General features: G+C 34.3%; 1 protein-coding gene across 1 annotated transcript in view; it reads left to right on the top strand.

Annotated features, from left to right (window-relative positions):
- LOC126748530 (rho GTPase-activating protein 7) overlaps positions 1-23,767 on the top strand; it is a 448,556-nt gene that overhangs the window by 120,097 nt on the left and 304,692 nt on the right. The window lies entirely within an intron of this gene.

Here is a 23,767-nt window from a genome sequence, read left to right as displayed (position 1 = left end):
ACTGTTTAATGCCAAATACCGAAATCATCCTATTTCTTAGTCAACAGTTAGTAGAATAGAGCACATCTCCATAACTTTAGGTCATGTTAGGGATTTGCCATGATCAGGTCGTCCAAAAATTTCTGAAGAAACAAAATTAAACGTTTGGTTTGAGTTTGGTTTTCGGATGAAGCAACTTTTTGTTTAAACGATATCGTAAATCGGCAAAATTGTCGGTACTGGTCAGTGTCAAATCCACACTGGGCAACTGAGGCTCATAGACAGTCCCGTAAATCTATTAATGTTTGGGCTGGTATCGTGGAAAATAAAGTAATAGGGCCATTCTTTTTCGAAGAAAACTTAACAGGACAACACTATTTGAATTTTCTTCAAGAAGATCTTATCCCTGCATTGACTGCCCTATACCCAGACGAACAAGACCCTGCTGTCCCAACAGATAATTTGTGGTTTCAGCAAGACGGCGCACCGCCACATTTCTTTCGAGATGTCCGTAATTACTTGGATACAGTGTTCCCAGAAAGATGGATAGGACGAAGAAGGCCAATAGAGTGGCCGGCCAGGTCAGCAGACCTAAATCCCTGCGACTATTTTCTATGAGGATACCTGAAAAGTAAAGTTTATAGTGAGAAACCAAACAACGTAGAAGATTTGAAAAATAAAATTAGATATGAAATTAGACATATATCACCCAAAATAATTGATAGTGTTTTACATGAGTTTGTAAACCGCCTTGCTTTCTGCCAAGAAGTAAATGGAGATCAGTTTGAACACTTGATACGTTAATAAGAGTTTTCACAGTTTATAACATTTTCTCCTACATTTTATCTTAATTTGTAAATAGACGTACTTACTTGCTTTCTTGTTGGTTAAATGTAAATATTTCTGAGTATAACAGTTGAGTTTTGGGATAAGGTGTGTTATACGAAACTTGCTTGGAATTTCGCCTATATTTTATAAATGCAATAAAAAACATAGCATTCCATTTAAAAAAATTACCAATGACGTCATATCTTTTTTTTTTGTTCCACCCTGTATACAAAAATTTATGTGAAATAATGCGCAACTTAAAATAAAAATCGACGGGTCCGAGCGCTTTCTCAAAAAATCATGTCTAATTTTTGTCGAATTTATGCAAAACTTTAGGGGGTCACTGTATGTCTAAATTATGAGTCTATCACTATGCCAACTTTTCATAGGCTCCTAGTCCTGTCATTTAACAGATTCCTTAAATTTGAGAATGAAATAGGAAATTTATATAGCAAGTTTTCATTTAGTTGCTATGGTTTGAGAACTGTTGCAAATAACTTAAACTTTTCAATTACTATATGTACACATTTTGCTTTTATTCAGCCCTATCTTTGTTATGGGATTGGTTTCTGAGGTTTCCATTATAATTATCTTTTTAATGAAAATTCATGAAAAGCTAAATCTTGAAATACATGTTAGTAGAACAAGAGAAAATCCTTCAATATCAAAAAGAGCAACAGCGTTTGTCTAAGAAAATGTCAACTGAAGTACTGTACTGTTCTCAAATGACTCTCTCGATAAATGAAAATAACGTGTAATATTGTATAGAATATTTGGAACCTGATTTCGAATAATGCATTATTTGTCAGTTAGGAAATGCTATTCTGTGAATATAATATACAGGTTGGGGAATCGATCATTATGCATAAAGGGATACTTAAAGGCTAGTTAAGTAGCTCTGCGCACGCATTAATACCGTGCGCTCTGCTAGCCATAGTAAGTTATAAAGGAAAATTACGCTTTAAAATTAAACAGTGCATCGTGCAGTCAAAATGTGACATGCCGATATTATTACGAGGTTCATTTAAGAAGTTTTTAGCCTTTTTAAGAAAAACACATAATTCAAGGCGAACAAACATTTATTTCTCGACATAGTCTCCACACAAGTCAATACATTTGATTAAACCCTACAGGTCATCAGAAAAATAATCTTTAGGTAAACCTGAAAAATACAAGTTTACTGATTTCTCCCACCTCAGTATTTGACCCATATTTTCTTCCTCAGAGAAATTTCTTCAAGTTGGCGAACAAAATAAGTCACTCGGAGCTAGATCGGAGTACGGTGGATGTTGAAGCAATTTGAACTTTAAATCTTCGATTTCGTCATTGCAACCATGCACGTGTGAACTCGCGCATTGTCCTGATGAAACAGCACCTTCTTCGCCAATTGTGGTCTCTTCTTCTTTAGTTCCGCCTTCAATCGGTCCAATAACGCAGCATAATAGGGTCCACATTTTCCGTGCTGGTGCCCCACCGCAGCCCACTACATTGACGGTTGTTTAATCTACGGAGTATGGTGAATTGCCATGTTTCGCAGTAATTTTTCGACAGTAATTAATCGGCGTAAAAACTCAACACGATTCTTTTGGAACAGCTGAAGAGTCTCGCGCGACATGTCCATCTATACGCGCTTTTGGTTGATCGTTAACAATCGCGCAGATAATTTTCTCATGCACAAATCTTCATGTAAAATCTTATGCACCCGTTCAATCGATATCCCGCAAGCCTCAGCAATTTCTTTAATAGTTAATCGGCGATCTTTCATCACGGTTGTGTGCACTAAGCTAACGACATTGTGCGTGGGAACAGTTTTTGTATGTCCAGAACATTCATCGTCAATAATGCACATGCGACCGCGTTAAAACTCAACCATCCAATGTTTCAAGGTTGTAAATGAGGGCGAAGATTCACCATACACGAAATCTAACTCTTTCAAATAGAGGAACTTTATCATTACGCGTTATTCGATTTTAACAATTGTCAACTGTCAACTTTGGAATGGTATTATGTATTTTGTACTGATCGAAATGACTTAAAATTTGTATGCCATACATACGTAAAGGTCATCTTTCGGTAAACGAGAGATCTCGAATATACCACTACAATTTGCCGGTAAGGCCGGTAACTTTTCAAATGACCCTCGTATTGTTATCCACTCAAAATAAAAACAGCAAATACCTATCAGACGACGGAATGCGGCCACGCATCGATAAGAGGAAGCGGTGTTGCCATCATTTTGGATAATGTGTAATCTTCAATTCCCCAACCTGTATATACTGCAACAATACGAGATATGATGTAGCGTTTTATTTTTCTACTCCTATTTTCACTAACGCTCCATTGATATTTCATTAATTTCAATAATTATATTAATAATTTCAGTCAACTTCTTTTATTCATATTTCTTTAAATTCACACTGTCACATTACTACTGTAACGCATCACTCTCCTGGTTTAATTATTCAAGCTTTCTGTTTGGTCTTAATTAATCCCGTCACTCTTCTGGTTGGTCTTAATTAATGTTTTCTCTGATTGGCTGATATTGACAGCTCAGGCGAGAGGTGGGGTCGTTACTTATTTAGTCGGTACTGCATCCATTTTTCGACGACTTGTTCCCGTAGATTTAAAGAGACAAAAAAAAATATCTTAACAATACAACCATATTATATTTACATCAAAGATATGTATACACCTCATGTTCTAATCTGTTAAATGTTAATAATTTATTATGAATTAAAATATGAATAATGTTGATATGATTAAAATAAATTTGACAAAAGTAACATTTAAATTATGATTTCGCTACTAGGTAGATTTCAGCACTTGAAAAATAAATTGCAATTATTAAAGTTTTTTAGTATATATTTATATTACGCAGGGGAAAGTTCATGAACCTTTTTACCTAAGGCATATCAGCCTTATATCTACTTAACTACCAAAAAAGGTACTAAAGAATACTGAACAAAAAATAACTAAAATTATATATAAGAAATTGACGTATTAAACTATAATATTGATTAAATATTTGTAGCAATAATTTGAAATTAAAGGTATATTAATAAAAATTTAAATAAGAGACAAATCTATGGTTAGTAATATTTAAATAAATGGAATAAACTGGCCTGTATATTCCTCCAAGAAATGAATGGCTAGCCTTCAAAACCGAGGCTGTGAATGTATGCTCAGCTATCTGGACTGGGAATCTCTAATACTAGCTCTAACTCTGGCTCCAGCTCCACCGCTTTTAGCAATTTCCCGGGGAAATCAAAAGCCTGCAGCCATCAACAATTGAAGAAGAATAAAGAGGAAAACGGAAAAGTAAAACCCTAAAACAACGGTTGCCATTGTATTCACTGTCGATAAAAAAAATGAATGGTGTTAAAAATGTGACACACTCACCTTGCTAAGTTTCATTATCTATCGATCAAAATCTTGGGCATCCTGCACCAGAATTATGAAATAAACGGTTCCCTAAAGGAACCAATTAATGATATTAAGGACTATAAATTACAAACTATATTGGCCACTTCCTGCTTCACAAACTTCGGAAATAAAAAACTGGCCTTTTACGTGTGCTTCTACCTGCGACACGGAAACAAGTCGTCGAAAAATGGATGCAGTACCGACTAAATAAGTAACGACCCCACCTCCCGCCTGAGCTGTCAATATCAGCCAATCAGAGAAAACATTAATTAAGACCAACCAGAAGAGTGACGGACCGTCAACAAAATTCAAAGCATGAATAATTAAACCAGGAGAGTGATGCGTTACAGTAGTAATGTGTCATTGATAGTGTGAATTTAAAGAAATATGAATAAAAGAAGTTGAATGAAATTATTAAAATAATTATTGAAATTAATGAAATATCAATGGAGCGTTAGTGAAAATAGGAGTACAAAAATAAAACGCTACAATGAGTGACTTATTTTATTAGGTATTACGTTACTTATAGTAAAAATAACTAATAACTATATAAATGAAGTATAACGAAAGGTATCATTAAAGATTTAAGTTCATATTTCTTCTAAATACGTGATTAAGTCTATTTTCTTCTTCTTTTCAATTTTTAAACGTGTAAGATATTATCTTCTAAATTAATTTTTGCTAAGAGTGGCGTAATACCCAATAAAATAAGTAACTCATTATGAATTAGTCACAACAATACAGATTTTAGTTAAATCAAAAATACGATGTATGCTTCAGATAATTCAGATATTGATTAAATAGATTGTCTAACTACGTTGCTGGATCTCAATCCAGTATAACACATGTGATATGCGCTCGGAAGTGCTGTTAGATATAGACTAAATCCACCGTAAACCATGAAACAGCTGTATAAAGCGCTTACAGAATAATTGAATGTAAAAATATTTATAAAGAGTATGCCCAGAATATTTTTAGAATGCAAATAAATGGCAGACAAGCTATAAGAGCAAGAAGTAGCAATATCGATTATTTTGTAAAATTGTTGATTTTATCTGAATAATATATTTAAATAAAATGTTCCTAAATCAAAAAAACTAAATTGAGATGAAATGAGATGTATTACAAAAATTTGAAGTACGAAGTTAGAGATTATCTTTCATATTGGTCTACTTCATAGTCAATATTTTAGATTAGGTTGCTAAACCAAGTTCGACTGTAAAATGTTTGTTGTATTAAACTTGTATTTAGCATGTAAAAAAATTACACTGATGTATCGACTGGAGCTGTCACTTTTCTTTGTTATTCCACAAATTTTTGTATAATATTATATTTTGTATTAGAGATTCTAAAAGTATTGACAAAATAATATGTTTAAATTACTTGGCTAACATATTATCAAAATTAATATAGTGCCTCATTTTATGTGTATGTTTAAAAAGTGTAATGTACCAAGAAAATGTTTGTTTTAAGAATGAACCAATGATTTTGTAAGCTATTTTATGGCCCGAAGAACAAAAAAGTAACTACGACGGATAGGTACTGAAAAGACGATGTGGTAAGCCTCTTCTGCTTAAATTATTTATCTTGTCAAGAAGAATATAGTGCAGCACAGGGTCAAAGACCTTTGCTCGATCTAGATAAAAGAAATCATAAATTTTCTTTATTTTCATCAAAAATTTAACGCAATAGGTTCGACCAGATGTGCTGGAAAATAATCTATATTCAAACTGATATTCTGATAAAATCTTTTATTCATATGGGGACTTAAAATCTATCTGGGATCTCTAAATATTTTTATGATAATAAATTACTCAATTCTTTCTTATTACTATTGTCAAGGTAATAAATAGTGGTTTATTAGGTTTGAATATTTAGATAATATGATTAAGATATTTAGCAGGATTTTTTTTTAATACGGTGTTCTGAAAATAATTTTTATATATTCTGATTATTTGAAAAATGTTTGCCGATAAATTGTTTAAGACGCTTTTGTGACAAAAATTAAGAATTAAGCGTTGGTGCGAACAGTTTTAATGTCTGAGGTATGGACATACAGGGTGTCCCAGCGAAAACGAAACAGAGGTATTTTTGGTATGAAAAAAAATTTTTTTTACAAAAATCTCGAACACGTCGATTTTATTTTCGAGGGAGACAACTTTTCCTTACCAAGGCACTCTCATACCCTAAAATCTTAAATAGAAAGAGGGGTCGTGTGATATCTTATTTTAAAGGTCTTTTAATTCTGAATATAACTGCCAAATTTGAAGTGGCTAAAATTTTTTATCCGGATATGACAGCTTGTCAAAATTGTAGAAACAGCGAAAATGAAAAAGGTATTTTGAACTCTGTTTTGGATAATATTTTTAAAAGAATAAGGAAGTCCTAATTTCAAAGGGGTCACTTATTAATTAAGAGGCCACCCTAATATCTGGAACCCTTTACGAGGGGTTGAAAGCACCCCTTAAATCTTAAATAGAAAAGGGGTCGTGTCATTCCTTATTTTGAAGGCCTTTTTACTCTGAATTTAAATGGTGACTTCTGAGTGACTGATGGATATCTTGTGGATATAAAAATAGTAAGAAATGTCTTTACTGCCAGTAAAAGTGGAAAGATAAGAAATACCTACCCTTTTCCTTTTGTGTCTTTTAAATAAAACAAGTTTATTTAAATTACGTCAATTTATTAAATGTTCAAATTGTGCTCCGCCTATTTCCATGCAGGAATACAGGTTTTGCTCAAAACGATGCCTGACGTTTTGTAGAACTTCAGGTGTTATCATCTGACACTCATTTATAATTCTCTGACGTAAGTCTTCTAGGGTGTCTGGTTGGGTAGCGTAAACTTTTGTTTTTAAATGCCCCCATAAAAAAAATCTAATGGGGTTAAATCGGGTGACCTAGCTGGCCATTCCATAAAAGGATATTTCCTTCACAGATATTTCCTTCCAATCCAACGATCAGGAAATATCTCATCAAGATATTGCCTCACTAAGGAACTTCCTTATTCATGGAAGCTCTAGTCCTTATTCCAGATTGACTCAGGATGTGTCTCATGGTTTATTATGATGTCCGTACATTTCGATTTACAGTTAGTTCATGTTGGAGCTGAGTTGCTTTTACGCATCTTCGACGAAAAGCTTGCAAAATCAAAAACAAATATCTATGAGCGCAGTTGATAGGGGCCGACCTGGTACTGGTAGCCTGTCGTTGTTTATTGGCATATTTCGTAGATTAGCTAACATATTGCTGACTGCGTCCATCTTCAATAAGAGAAGTTATTCTTATCATTTGAGCTTTTCTTGAGTTTGCGTTTGTGTTTGCGCAAATATCCATATTCAATTTTTTTACGGAATTTATGATTTATCGGAAAAAGTAAACCCTAAATATACTACTTTGTCAAAACAATTGACTAGTAATTCTGTATAGGAATATTATATTGGCCTAAAGGTAGTAATGTGAATATTAAAGACCAAGAAAATCAAGGAATTATTTTTTTACATTCAGATTTTATATTTTTGATTGTGATGCAATACTTTCTTGACGGAGTGTATTTTAATAAAATATAAAACTATTTGTATACCTCAAATTACAAAATGACAGCTGCCGATAAAAGAAAGCCGCTCTATCTTATTTATGGAATCAACTTAAATTATTACTGCTAGTTTTTTTTGCTAACACTGTCTATACCACAAATCTTATCGTTACTGTCTTTTCACTATTCTCTGCTTGCGTACTTTACTTAAGGGTACTCTAGAGTAACTGAAAGTTGTATCGGATAATTCTTTGATATCAAACCAACATAATTGTTGTTATATCCCATCCGCTGTATTCTCAGTTTGGCTTGGCCTTGAACAATCACATGAAATGGTGTCATGTCCAGTACGGCTTCCATTGATGCCAATTCTCCCTTGTTTTTTCCCAGGCCCAATTATTAAGTGCCTGGGAGATTTGTTTTTTGCTGAGACCGAGACAAGTTTCGGGGCCTACGAAGGGGTTAACGGAACCTTGTCTTGCCAGTTCGTCGGCTCGCTCATTGCCTTCGACACCCTGGTGTTTCTGACACCCACCTCAGTCTCACTTCCCTGTGTGCTGCAAGCCTTTGCAATGCGTCTCTGCATTCCTGGACTAGCGCTGAGCTAGCCCTGGGTTTTTGAATCGCCTTGAGGACAGCTTGACCATCGGAGTAGATGCAGATTCCCCCGTTACCTTCTAATGCCTCTCGTTTGTTTGCTACTTCGACTATAGCAAACACCTCCGCTTGAAAAACTGTGGTGTGTTTCCCTAGCGGGAAGGATTCCTCTGTGTTCATTTACATTCTGTACACTCCGGTTCCGGCTGAATTTGTGCTTTTCATCTATAATTCATCTGTGTACCAGGCCTGGAAACCATTTGGCCTTTTAATTTGGTTCGCCGACCATTCTTCCCTTGTCGGGATGTCGACTTGAAACCCCTTCTTTAAACTTAGTTTTCCACTTTCTGTAGTGCATCTAGATGTCAGAATTGGTATGTTTTTACGCATTCTGAGAGCAATCGTCATATGGCCTTGTCCTAAGTGAACATTGCTCCACCCTCCGCTATCCTTCATCCTCTTATGCGCTGCCAGGGCCTCCCTCTCAATCATGACTGGGAGGTCCGGTAGTTCAAGAAGTAGTTCAGTCTTTGCAGTCTGGTCAGCTTTTGGGCGTTGGTGATCTTCAATACGACTGGCCATCATACCACGGATCCGTACGAGATCCTCGGTCGTATGATTGCGGTATAAAGCCACTGGAGAACGTGGGGTTTTAGACCCCATCTTGTACAAACAAATTGTAACAAATCTGCCATCCGTTCTCTGAATTAGTATTTTCATGGAACAACCGTTTGGAATGCTCTTTTCCTTCTTGGTAGAAAAAAATATTAAGATACTAAAGCTGCTAAAACCGATGAATGTGTGTATTTTTTTAATTAGGAGAAAAACATACAAAGGAGAAGCTATGACGGAGTCTTAATCAGAATTCATTATTTAACCTCGCCACTCCCGTGCGATCCGCTTGCTCGCTTCTTAACAGGAAAGACTTGAATGAATCTTAAGACCCTTTCCCAAACATGTACATTACATAAGTAATATGTGATCTTTGCATATCTTACAAATTTGTATATATCATAATGAATAATAACACTTTTAATAATGTCTACAGATAATACATAATAGGTTATTCAGATGTTACATAATCCGAATACGTGTAGCGAATTATGATAATTAACTATAAAAACTTCAGTAAGGCGGTCTATTCATTTATTCTAAGAAATAAAGGTTTATTTGCATATTTTTATACTGAACTCTGCGCCATTAAAACAATAAATTTTTATCGATTTAAATGCTTAAATTGAATGAATTATTTCAGACAATGTGGTATCCAGTCGGCCTTTTCTAAGAGATTTGTATACATACCATTCAATTCAATTTTAGTCAGCGAACATGTTCTGCACGCAACATTCTTTTATATTCCCGTATTTCGCTAAAAATCTTACAGTATTCAATACGCACAACCTAAACTGGTTTATAAATAACCTAACTATAATAATTTATTGGCAATAGGGAGTTATTGAACACTTTGCTTTATTGAGGCATACTTTATTGTGACAGCTACGCATGCTCAAAATAATGTTTTAGTAGTCCATAATATAATACCTTATTTACGCTTACCAATTATTTACCTTGTCCGTTGTCAGTAATAATATTCTTCATAAGATAACTTACTTATGAGTTTGTTATAGTTGTTAATATTTACGATGTAGTTCTTCCTTTATTTTGTATATTGACATGAAATGAATATATTAATGTATTCGTACTTTTTTTTCAATGGTCAAAAAAGGAATACGGAATTAAAGAGACATAAAATACAATAAGGCCTTAATAACTAACAAAACATGCATTATATAAAACTTAATAAAAACAGACACAAAAATTCAGTACAAATTAAAATCATTTATTATGACATACTAACTCATTTATATTGTAGAAACAATTTTGTATAAGACAGTCGTAAATTTAATTAAAGATAAAACCATTATGTCTCTTGGCTTGTTCTTCTTCTTCCTAAATTACAATGGACTCGAGTCATTTTATGGACGGCCGCCCAGATTAGTTTTGTTTATTTTGATTTTTCTTTGTGACAAAAATAAACAACCATGCCGATGCCAGGATTCGAATCTGAGACCACACCGGGAATATTTGCCCACGATGCTACCGGGGTGGCCATTTCTCTTGGCAGTTTTTTTTTTAAGAAAAGTAGGAGGATGGTCTTGCGTCAAAAGTTTTTAGTCTTAGAAATACACTTGGTTTGTTGACAAGTTAGGTGATTGTGTTATTGTTCAACTGTCTTTATTATTAAAGGCATATAAAAGTGCTTCATTGGTGTATTGAGATGGAATAGTCAAATTCCTAAACTGGTTTAGGTTTAAAAGGTTTAGCACCATCCTTGTAACCCGCTCGATATATAATCGTAATATATTCTCTACAAGCCAAATACCCGTATTACATGAAATAGATGATCCCTCGAAAAATTCATCCATTATCCCAAAGATGCTGGTCATACACTTTTATAAAAGGTAAAAAACACGAAATCTACAGCATCACAAATACATTTAATAAAATAACGAAGGTTACATGTTTCGCTCGACTAGAGCATCATCAGACCTAAACAATAATTAAAATTATGTAACCCGAAAAAAGGAGAATTCAACAAAAACTTACCATAACATACACAAAACACCTGATATATAAGTAAACAAAGATTACAATAAAGTGGCACTATCTATGTACAAAGAACTCAACTAAACAATCAAATCACTTTACACATTTTAGAAATCTAACCATCATTTAAGAGTCTAGAACTACTTGAGGTTATTAAAAACTAGGTGGCCATCAAAATCAAACCTTTCATTAACACAGGACAGATCTGGGCTTTTAAAAGCTTTACTAATCTCCATTGTCTCCAACAAGTCTAGTTTTTTACTTTTGTTGCATTGATGCAGTATTTTTATATTTTGGCTGTCAGGAAAATCATGTTTGGAGTCGAGAAGGTGATTAGCAAAAGCTGATCTGGTCACTGTGATTTCGGTATTTTTAAATTTATTGTATTGGGCCTTGTGTTCACTAATCCTAGTAGAAATCTTCCTACCAGACTGGCCGACGTACACTGCAGGGCACTCTTTACACCTAATCTCATAAACTCCTGGAGAAGATAGCGGGGGTAGTTTATCTTTAGTTTTAATTAGATGTCTTTTTAAGGTATTATTGGTTTTAAAAGCTGGGGTTATGCCAAAGGGAGAAAAAAAGCGGGATAATTGTGACGAAATTGGTCCAAAATAAGTAAACGACCTAAAAGTTTTGATATTGTTTGTTTGTTGTCTGATAAAATTAAATGATAATTTATACTTGTTCACATACTGAAAATACATTTTATATATAGGTTTAAGAGGGAAAAAGTTACTGACTGCTAGTTGTTTAATGGTAAGGAATTCTTTTTTAAAAGCTTCACGAGAAAGTGGGATGTTAAAAAGTCTGTAAAATAAAGAATGGAAAGCAGCAAATTTATGTGAGGACGGTGATGTTGAATTATATTGTATAATATTATCTGTTATTGCTTGTTTACGAAATATTTCAAAGGACATCTTATTTCTTTCCCTCTTAAGTAATAAATCTAAGAATGGTAAGGTGTTGTTCTGTTCCCGTTCGATTGTGAACTCAATTTTAGAATGAAGAGAGTTGACATAATTATGGAAATTTGTAAGCTCTACCTCACTTCCATTCCAAATCAAACATATATCATCCACATACCGTTTATAAAAGATGATGTTATTTTTAAAATTACTGCTCATTATTTTTGTTTCTAAGTTGCTAAGAAATACTTCACTAAGAAATGGCGATAAACAAGAGCCCATTGCTAGTCCTTCTTTTTGTTTGAAAAAACGGTTGTTAAATTGGAAAAATTTTGATCCAACACAGTAGAAAGAAGCAAAAGTAGATTTTCCACCAAAAGTGAATCAAGTTTCCCCCTGAGAAGATCTTTGACTAAGACCAGACAATCAGCGGGTGGAATGCTTGGAAATAAGTTTTTCACGTCTAGCGATATAAGCTGGGCTGTATCTGGAACGTGAACATTCTGAATGCTTTTGGCAAAATTCACTGAATTTGTTACAGAATATGGCGCTTTGAAGTTTGAGACATTTCTAAGAATGTTGTTAAGCCAAGATGATAACTGGTAACAAGGGGAGTCAACAAAGGAAACCACAGGTCTAATTGTGGTTTCCTCCCTCTAACAACGTCAATGTAAAATTAAAGTTTTTATTTTTCAAACTTAACAACGTATTACATTATGCGGAATTTATTTATTTGGATTGTAAATTCAGAGATGAAGTAATAACTTTCGGCTCTACTACTTTTAATAGATATAAAATGTATTTTCAGTATGTGAACAAGTATAAATTATCATTTAATTTTATCAGACAACAAACAAACTATATCAAAACTTTTAGGTCGTTTACTTATTTTGGACCAATTTCGTCACAATTATCCCGCTTTTTTTCTCCCTTTGGCATAACCCCAGCTTTTAAAACCAATAATACCTTAAAAAGACATCTAATTAAAACTAAAGATAAACTACCCCCGCTATCTTCTCCAGGAGTTTATGAGATTAGGTGTAAAGAGTGCCCTGCAGTGTACGTCGGCCAGTCTGGTAGGAAGATTTCTACTAGGATTAGTGAACACAAGGCCCAATACAATAAATTTAAAAATACCGAAATCACAGTGACCAGATCAGCTTTTGCTAATCACCTTCTCGACTCCAAACATGATTTTCCTGACAGCCAAAATATAAAAATACTGCATCAATGCAACAAAAGTAAAAAACTAGACTTGTTGGAGACAATGGAGATTAGTAAAGCTTTTAAAAGCCCAGATCTGTCCTGTGTTAATGAAAGGTTTGATTTTGATGGCCACCTAGTTTTTAATAACCTCAAGTAGTTCTAGACTCTTAAATGATGGTTAGATTTCTAAAATGTATAAAGTGATTTGATTGTTTAGTTGAGTTCTTTGTACATAGATAGTGCCACTTTATTGTAATCTTTGTTTACTTATATATCAGGTGTTTTGTGTATGTTATGGTAAGTTTTTGTTGAATTCTCCTTTTTTCGGGTTACATAATTTTAATTATTGTTTAGGTCTGATGATGCTCTAGTCGAGCGAAACATGTAACCTTCGTTATTTTATTAAATGTAATTGTGATGCTGTAGATTTCGTGTTTTTTACCTTTTATAAAAGTAGATGATCCTTGACAAGATGTTCATACATAGGTGCAGAGTACACCAAAGAATGATAGGCCATTAAGCATAGTCCATAGATTGTGCAAAATGTTGCAATAGGTATATTCCGGATGCAAGTTTTTTAAATATGGCATCGACATGTTTTTCAAAAGTAAATTTTTGATTGATTTACAATTTTAATAGACGAAAGTAAATTATTTAAGTAGAAGAAAGATTGTCGCTTTGGGATTATATTGGAGCGTTAACAGAACGTAACTCATCTTCTTCAGTTATTAAAGCCCGACCAGATTTTTGAGTATCTTAAACATGCCTGAATTCATAAAACTTTTTTTCAACTCTGCTTACCAGGCTTTGGCTAATAGGCGACCGATCAGGATGAGTTGCATTAAATAACTGAACCACCTCCTTTTGAGTACGCGACATATCTCCGAAACCAATCATGAACAAGATTTCGATTCTTTGACGTTCGGTTACTTTTCTCACACTTCAAATAGTTGCACCAAAATACATTCATTTTTTGACACTGACAATAACTAAAAAACCAAGATACCATAAAAGCATTTAATTTAGATAAGTATTTCTTTAATTTTACATTTTATCATCATTTTTCGTTGAAAATTGCTTATGTAACCACTATTCATTCGTACCATATCCTTCGTAAAAAAATGCGTTTCCATTAAAAAACATTTTGATGACGTCATATCTTTTTTTTTTTGAGGCACCCTGTATATTTAATTTCCACGTAGAAAAACCCTAAACGAAATATTAAAACCGACGATATTTTAGAAAAAATTTATCCAAAACTTTTGGGACTTTTTTGGAGATAGAGCCTTTCTAATTTCTTTAACATTTAACTTTTAATTAATTTTCACATAAAACCTTAGTGTTTAGAGTTAATATTTGGACAAAAAATTATTAAAATTTCTTGGGAATAATCGGAGATACGAGCATCAATACATAATCGATATATTAAATAACAGCGGGCGCGGACTATAAATAGGTCGCTGGCATACGACATATGCTGCGTTCTCGATTTTGGTTGCTGGATATCGATCTGACGCTTCACGCACATGCAAAAATATGTAGAAGAAAATAAAGTGGCAACCTTAAATACAACTGTTGTCATCTTCATATAGGGTAATAAAGATTGTCGTACAGACCTCTCCAATAAAACTTCTGACTGAAAAAGTTTGTCAAATAATGTGCATTAAGGCCTATACTAGCTCCTGAGAACCCATAGAATCTAAGCTTATCAATCAAATTGTCGTGTAACACATAGTCGAAGGCCTTGGACGGACCAAAGGCACCACTTTGGTTGAGGATGGTTTTACTGATTTAAGCTAAAGCCAAACAATAAATAAAAATGTTAAAAAAATATTTTATAAAGCAAAGAATTATTCTGAAAATGATCATAAACAATAATATATTACGGGTACTGAATCTATCTAGAAATTTCAAAAAAAATTATAAAATTCCCATCCAAGAAAGAACAGGAGTATTTTTTTCTTAACAAATACTCATTAAAGAAAGAAAGAAAGAAAGAAAGAAAATGTGCTATATTACGTAAGAATAATCTTGTGTACAAGCATCCTACAATGATGAGGCAAATGGCCAGTGTCAGGGGGTAGTTTGAGAATTTTGTGGATAAGAGCAGCTGTTTCTAAGATAAAGAGTGAAAAAAGAGTAAGGATTTTTTCAGAAATGAAGAGGGGTTTGCAAGAATTTCTTAACTTAGCAGAACACAGGTATTTAACTGCTTTTTTTTGAATAACAAAGACAATGTTAAGTAGCCCCTTATTGGTTAAACCCCAAAAAGGCAAGCCATACCGAATATGAGATTCAATAAGTGAAAAGTACACTGAACGTGCAACCACCCCTCCCAGCTCTTGTTTTGCCATTCTTACTGCAAAACATCCAGAAGATAATTTCCCAGCTAAGTGTAAAATCTGATCATTAAACCGAAGGCGACCATCAATGGTAATTCCTAGGAACTTGCAGCACTCTTTATTCTGCAAGAGGGAATTTTCGTGAAACATCAGACCCTGAACATCGCACTTAAACCCCATAATAGACGTCTTTCTTACATTAAACACGAGCCTGTTGGAAGCACACCACCCTGATAAAATCTGAAGTTCTTCAAGGATACAAGTCTTAATATAATCAGAATTTTTATGGCTCCATAGTATGGTGGTATCATCAGCAAACTGAACCACCTTGCCCTGCAGTTTCAATGAACTCAAGTCATCCACATACAGTAAAAATAACAGTGGTCCCAACACTGAACCCTGGGGAACGCCGCATTTTAGGGATCTAGAAGCAGACAAACGCCCAGACACTGTAACCTTCTGAGTACGATTTGATAGATAGGGCTCAAGCCATCGCAACGCTACGCCCCTAAAACCATATTTATCGAGCTTAGATAATAGTATTCCATGATCCACACAGTCAAATGCTTTGGATAGATCACAAAACACTGCCGCCGATGACTCTCCAGAATTTAAGGACACATAGACGCTCTCCAAAAAGCTAAAAACAGCATCATGTATCCCTTTACCGGCTTGAAATCCAAACTGATTTGCAGACAAAATGCCATTATGATGTAAAAAGGACAAAATTCTGCTTTTTGCAAGTTTTTCAACTATCTTAGAGAGGGTAGACAAAATAGAAATGGGACGGAAATTACAAGGCTGATCCAAATCTCCACCCTTATGAAGATGGATAACCACTGCCTCTTTTAAACATGAAGGAAAAATGCCAATATGTAAAGAATTATTTATGGCAGAAACTAAAGCATTTAAGGCTGAATCAGGCAAAAAGAGTCACAACAAACAACCTCGAAGATATCCCATCAGCTCCAGATGATTTATGGTTTTTTAGGTGTTTGATTTCATTTTTACTTCGGTAAGATCGACAGGATGAAAGAAAAATGAATGCTCAACCGACACTTGTTGAAGATAGTGTACGGGATCAATATTACTACGAATGCTCTTGAGCAAAGATATTGGGTATATCACAATAATAGTCGTTTAACATGTCAGTTCTTAACTCCGGTTCAGATACTTGTCTATGGCAATGTCTAAGATCATTAATAATCGACCAACACTCTCTTTATCTATTTGATGACATATTTAAGCGATCCCTATAATAATTAGATTTTGCTGCTTTAATTGTCTTTCTGTATAGACTACGGTATTTCTGATGACATACAAGGATATTTTCATTTGTGGTATATTTGCACAATTTAGTCAAAAAACGGAGGTTTTTAGCTGAAATTTTAAGGCCTCTTGTAACCCATGGTTTTCGTTTCTTAGATTTAAGCCTCATTTTAGGAAAGCACTGATTGATCTTATCACACAGAACTTGAAAAAATAAAGTAAGTGGGTCAGAAGCCGTTTCAAGTGCATTCCAATTTACCGAAGCTGTATAGCAGCAGAAAAAGCATTGAAATTTCTCCAGCTGAAAATTCTTCCTATATAATGAGATGAAGATGATACAGTATTATATGGCATTTTAGCAAGAATAGCTTCATGATCGGAAATACCAGATGGGAGTACCGTGCATAAAACGTCATCAAAATTTGTACATAAAAAGTCAATTGTAGTTGCAGATGGAGAAGTTATTCGTGTGGGAGAAAAAACGTGCATTTTCAAGTCGTAAGAATTTAAAATACTTAAAAGAAAAGTACGTGGCAAGGTTTCATCAGTGTAGTTGATATTAAAGTCACCAGCCAATATAACCTTAGAGTGTAGGGACAACTGGGATAAAAGAGAATTAAGTTTGTCCAGAAACATAGCAATATCTCCTGTAGGTGGCCTATAAACACAAAACATTCTCTAACAGAAGATATTAATAATACAAAAAATCGTTTTAATTGTTTGCCTAGCCAAGATCATGGTTCCTCCATGTATAGATTGTTGACGACAAAAATTTGATATAGGAACATAATCAGATATTAAAAAACATTCACTAGGCCTCAACCAGTGCTCAGTCAGAAGTACAATATCAGGAAAATTACATGTGTCCAGCAAAAGATGAAGCTCATCCATCTTGTTTTTTAGGGATTGTATATTAAGAGTAAAGATACTTAAGCTTTTCGAAGAGCTAATTTCAATCTTACTAGTAGAATATGAACATGAATGAGATTCAACCTTCGTGGACATGTCTATAAAAAAGAAGAATTCAATTCACGATCAGTAATCAGTTCAGACTCATTAATTTGATGATTCAAAGACAATTTATTCGATGAAATATTAATTTTAAAATATTTGAAAATATGTGCATGTAATAATGATGCCAAGTCTGAACCAAAGTTACTGCCGTGATTAGACTCTAAAATCCCATACAGATTAATATTATTTGCATGAAAAGTACGATAAAGGGCCTTATTAATATTATAGATAACATTATGGTATAAATAAGTATAAGGGCTTGTCATCCCGAAAGTGTTTGTATCAACATGATTTTGAATTAATTTTTTTAAAACATCAGATGAAGAACAAATTCCATTTAACATTACTATTAAAAAATCTTCTTTCGTAAAGTCCTAAACTAAATTTGATGCTGTCCTAATCACTTCACTGCTTGAACTGCCCGGCTTCAGGAAACACTGCACCTTGTAGTAAGCTTCAAACTTTAAACGTAAATGTTTTAGGAACACTCTGCTACAATTTCCACCAACAAAGAGAAGCCGAGGTCGAATATCGTCAAGTGGATTTGGCCTAGTTGGTAGTTGTGTTGGAGAATTAATAACAACAGATTTAGATATCTGTAACTGTTCCTTCAATGCACAAATGTCCAAATAACAGGTATCTTTTTCAACCTCCAACACCTTTACGGAGTCTAACATCTTCTTATTTAAGTTATATCTTATTTACATTATTTAATCTATCAGGTCCATGGTGATTTTTTTGGTATAATTCCCATTGTCGACATTATAACTAATGTTGTTTGGACCGTATTCATGTGCAATTTTCTCTGTAATCGCACTTCTAGGTTATGCTTTTTATCGACGTATCTGCGTGCTTTTGTTGTAAATTGTATGTGGGATAATCACTTCGATATTATGTCTTGTTGAGAATAACACCCTTGACTGTGATTGCGAGAAAATTGAGACCAGGAAAATTCTCAGTTATAGCTGTTACTTGATGAAGATTTCTGGTCAAAGGTAGCATAGGTAAATAAGTTTTTAAACCTGAAGAAGCTAGTACCTTCGAGGAATCCCTTCGAGCGATTAAACAACATGCAGATAACACATCAGAAAAGATGATATGTCTGAGAATACTAAAGGTCTGGTCACTCAAAGGCAAAGTTTTACAACTAGATTTTTTTATTATTGATAAAGATTTGGATCCCATTTACGTCACAGAATATTGGGTAACAGAATTTAAGGTTAGTAAACTTTGTGTAAGCGGCTATAATATTGTAAAATTCTGCTGCCAGAAAAAAAGCCATTTGAGGTGGAACTTGATACTTGCCAGAAATACTTTAATAGCCATTGCAACAAATTTTCATATAGATTATAATGCAGAACAATGTATAGAGTTCTCATGTATTTTTATGAGTAACTTAAATGTCTTTGTCAGGCCATTTTTACACCTTTCCAGAAGCCTCGATTTAATGCTTGGTAATTTGGGGGATGGTAAGCGTGTTGTCTTAGCGGGTAATTTTAATGTGCATTTTGGCACACATGAACTTTCTGCTTAAGATGAAGGCAAGGTGCCAACAAGACAACGTGCATGCTTAGATGGCATTTTTTTTGGGTTCAAGTATGGAAATAAGTTTGTCTGATGTAATTGATTCTGATATGTCGGATGACCTAGCTCAGATCTTCGGGGTTTCTTTTGTGTTTGAGCCCATATGCAGTTCACAGATAACGAGAGAACGTTTTGACCAATTACATAAAGAGGTTTACATGAATTTTGTGATACTATTTCTGAAATATTTGTTATATATACTTGAATTATTTGTGAGCGATTTTCGCGCCTCCTGAATGAATGTTATATTACAAATTTGCCTTTGAAAAAACACAAAATGAAATCTCAAAAAGATATTGGGTGGTTTGGTTCAGAACTTCGGACTATGAGAGGATATTTAAGGTTACTGGGTACTATTAGCAAGTAATACAATACCCTTGCAAATATAATATAAAAAAACCATTATAAAAAACCCATAAGTAAATAAAAAACTGCTTCAATTAATGCTATGTATCAATATTAATTGATGTACTCTAATAATTGATTAACTCTAATAATCCTATGAGAAGCATGTGACAGATCATAAATAGAAACATGAAAAATTTTTTAAAAATTACTACTGAATCAATACCTCATTTCAGATGGTTTCAATGAAAATGTTTTAAATGCTGCAAGTACTGTTGTCCATGGTATGCCTGAATCAGAATTACATCCTCTGTTAATTCTTTGTAGCCCTAATATTTCCGAAAATTTCAGTTTTAAAAAAGTAACTTTTAATAATGAGTAATAATGAGAAAAAAATTTAGTAAAATATTTTTGGTTTCCGAAATAAAGTTAAACAAATGTAAACAGAACGTGTATCAGACGAACTTATTTTGTTTATTAATAACTGATAGTAAACAAGTCATAATGTTTGGAATTTGTTGTTTGGAATCTTTATCAGGAATCTTTGGAATCAGTATTTAGTTTGTTGGTGGCTGTGATCGTTTTCGATCGTTATTTTCACACGAACAAAATAAAAGCGTCAAATGTAATGGCGCACATTTTTACAAACGAAGAACTTGTCGACATGGTTTTGGAAACGCATCAGAATGCAGTGGCAGCAGCTGATCTGTATACCCAAAGATTTCCCCGAAGATATCACCCGAGACGTGGGGCTTTCTTACGTGTTATTCAGCGAGGTAGAAAAACTGGCAATTTGCGGCCGCGGCCTGGACAAGATGGAGGAGCTATTAGACCTAGGCACATTCTAAATCTCGAAGAGGATATTTTAGAAGTTATCAAAGAACAACCTGAAATTAGCACTAGGACAATTGCAGCGCGATTTGGAATATCGCAATCTACAAGTTGGCAAATTTTAAGGCACGAGTTGCTGTACCCGTTTCATGTGCAGAGGGTACAAGCTCTACTTCCAAGAGATTTGCCGCATCGAGTACACTTTTGTGAGTGGTTGTTACATCACCAGCAATTAAGCCCAAACTTTACCATGAACATTTTAGTTACGGATGAGGCAAATTTTACGCGCAATGGAATTTTCAACTTTCATAACACTCATTACTGGGCTTTGGAAAATCCGCATATTACGCAGAGAACATACTTTCAACAACGTTTTTCTGTAAATATATGGGCTGGAATTCTGAAAGGGATGCTCATCAGACCTTTTATTCTGGAAAATCGTTTGACTGGTGCTCGGTATTTAGAATTTTTGCGCAACAATTTACCAGTGCTCCTTGAAAATGTGAATCTCAGAGTTAGGCAGAACATGTGGTTTCTTCATGATGATGCTCCACCACATTTTTCACGACCAGTGCGATAATATTTAGATCGTGTATTTCCCGGACGATGGATAGGCCGTGATCGTCCAATTGGGTGGCCCCCTCGCTCGCCTGACCTTAATCCATTCGATTTTTATTTGTGGGGTCATATGAAAACAATGGTGTATGTAAACGAAGTTGATACCGAGCAAGAGCTGCGACATCGCATAAACGCTACCAATGACGCAATTCGCCTACAGCCTGGTTTGGCCCGTGCATGTACGTCTTCATGGATTCGACGAGCTCAAGTCTGTATCGAAAATAATGGAAACAACTTCGAACAGTTGCTTTAAATTAGTTTAAATTAAACACGTTAAAAAATACACGTTTTTTATTTAAAAAAATATGGATATCTCCAAAACTAAAAATATTTTACTACATTTTTTTTTCATTATTACTCATTACTCATCGGCTATCATTTCCCAAGTTTATGCGCATACGTTGAAAATCACCCTGTATATGGCTTTAATGTGAAGGCATTTAAATCTATTAAAAACCTTACTGTAATTGTTTTAACAAAAGTTATATATGTATGTATTACAGAAAACGGTTTTCTAGACTGAGGCTTTGGTGGTTCCCTTGTTTAAGAAGGGAAGTTCAGACGTTGCAGGAAATTATAGGCCAATTTCTCTTCTTCCCATTGGTTCCAAATTTCTGGAGAAATGTGTGTCATATCAAATAGTGAACTATTTTAAGGCACCACATAGGGTATACTGAGTATGGATGCTTTTAATGAGCAATACTATGATGTGGTTTTGTTCTGTAACCTTAGGAAGGCTTTCGATTGTGTCAACCATCGGATCCTTTTAAAAAAGTTTTGGTCTTATAACTTTATTTACAATAGTATTAAATTTATAGAATCATATGTAACAAGCAGACACCAAAGAGTTCGGTTAGAGATGTAGTGTCGACAAAGCAGGATATAAAGATTGCTGTAATCCAAGGTTCAATCCGGGGTCCAATATTATTTTTGGTATATATATTAATGATTTTCCACTTGTGACCCTTATGTAAATTTCAAACTTTTTGCCAATGACACTACAATCTCAGTTACTGGAAGCACGAATGAGGCTTCTCTGCTGGGTTTCCTTAAGGCACAGGAGATGGCAGAAAGGTGATTTCTTTCAAGTAGGCTGATGTTGAACAAGAGGAGGAATTAGTTTTTGCTCTGAGAAGCGTTTATGGCTTCAATGAATATGTTTCTCATACCAAATTTCTTGGTATAATTATGAATCCAACAGCTTATGGGGATCTGCATATTGGCCGTCGTCTTACAGATAGTGTATCCCAGGCAGTTTTAAAAAATCTCTACTAAGCAACTTTTCATGCACAGATTTCATATGATGTGGTGACATGGGGCCAAGCTACCTCTGCTGAGCGACTCTTTAGAATGCAGAGAAGTGCAGTTAGCGTTTTAAGTCAGCTAGGTTTCGGGGAGGACTGTCGAGCTGCATTTCGAGGCTTGGGAATCCTGCACTTCTATATTCTGGAGTGCCTGCTGTACATCAGAAGTAGCTTAACTACATTTGTTTCTCATGGTGAACTATATGGCCATCAAACCCGAAATAGGGATTCCCCAATTCTAGCTATAACTAAAAGAGAACTTTCTTTTTTCTGCTTTCTCAACATATTTTTGCATAATCTTCTTGATATATATCTTGTGCCAAAGTTTTTGCTTCCAGCTCTGCAACTTCTCACCTGACGGAGTGTTTGTGTAGCAAGAGTAAGGTGGAGTCATCCTTATATTAGTTTTAAATAAATGGCTAAGAACCAATTAGGCATATGTATTAAAAGCCTTAAAAAGGTTTTCCAAGTGTCAAACCCAATATTATCTCCATTTTGCTTTTGAACATCGCTCTGAAACGCGTCAGACCTTTCAAATATTAAGTGTACTGCACTTAACACCTACAATTTTTAGCGTTTGCTCCAACTGATTTTTTGCTGCTCTGATTTTCAAGTCATCCATGTAATAAGTTTGAAATGCTTTAGCATTCATGTTCTTAATAGAGAGCTCATTGTTCGTTGTATTAAATTTCTTGCCATGGAGCAAAACAAAAGTGAGGTCAATATAATATAAGAAATGAATATCCTAAATAGATAAATAATAATACACGGCACGTCTCTAATTTTATAAATAAAGTTATACGGTCTAATGAAATACACATCGGTAGCAAGGGGATTTTTAATAGGCATAATAATAGGCATTGATACCCAGAAAATCCACACCTAACACGGGAGCGCCCAGAGCAAGGCGGAATCGGGTTTAGCGTTTCGTGCTTTATTGGGCACGAAAATAAAATACCACTTTTATCAAGATAGTTTAACAGCAGGCAGATATCTAGAATTATGGCAACAGGTTTTACCAGGGCTATTGAATGACATACTGTTGGTATTCTTAATATGCAGCATGCAGGGTTGAATAGTTGTAGTGGTTGGTTGAATCATATGTGGGCAGATATCTCGAATTTAGATAGAGCACAAGAATAAGAAATGTTCCTATACATTTTTTTAGACTGTTTTCTAAAGGAAAAGGGCGTCTTTGAAAATTGAGTTTTCTTTTCAGACCTTTTAATATACTAGTTATATTTTAAAATAAATACTGATAAAGCCAGATTAGCTTGCCCGAAAATGCAATAGTTTATAATAGAAGAATAACTGTTTTGTTGCATCTTGTAGGATATAGAGATATCAATAATATTTTTTTCATAAATAGTACTAAATA

The sequence above is a fragment of the Anthonomus grandis genome, chromosome 22 (assembly GCF_022605725.1).
Source record: "Anthonomus grandis grandis chromosome 22, icAntGran1.3, whole genome shotgun sequence".
In the NCBI taxonomy this organism is placed as follows: Eukaryota; Metazoa; Arthropoda; class Insecta; order Coleoptera; family Curculionidae; genus Anthonomus; species Anthonomus grandis.
The sequence above is the reverse complement of the archived record's forward strand: the minus strand, read 5'-3'. Positions and strand labels throughout refer to the sequence as shown.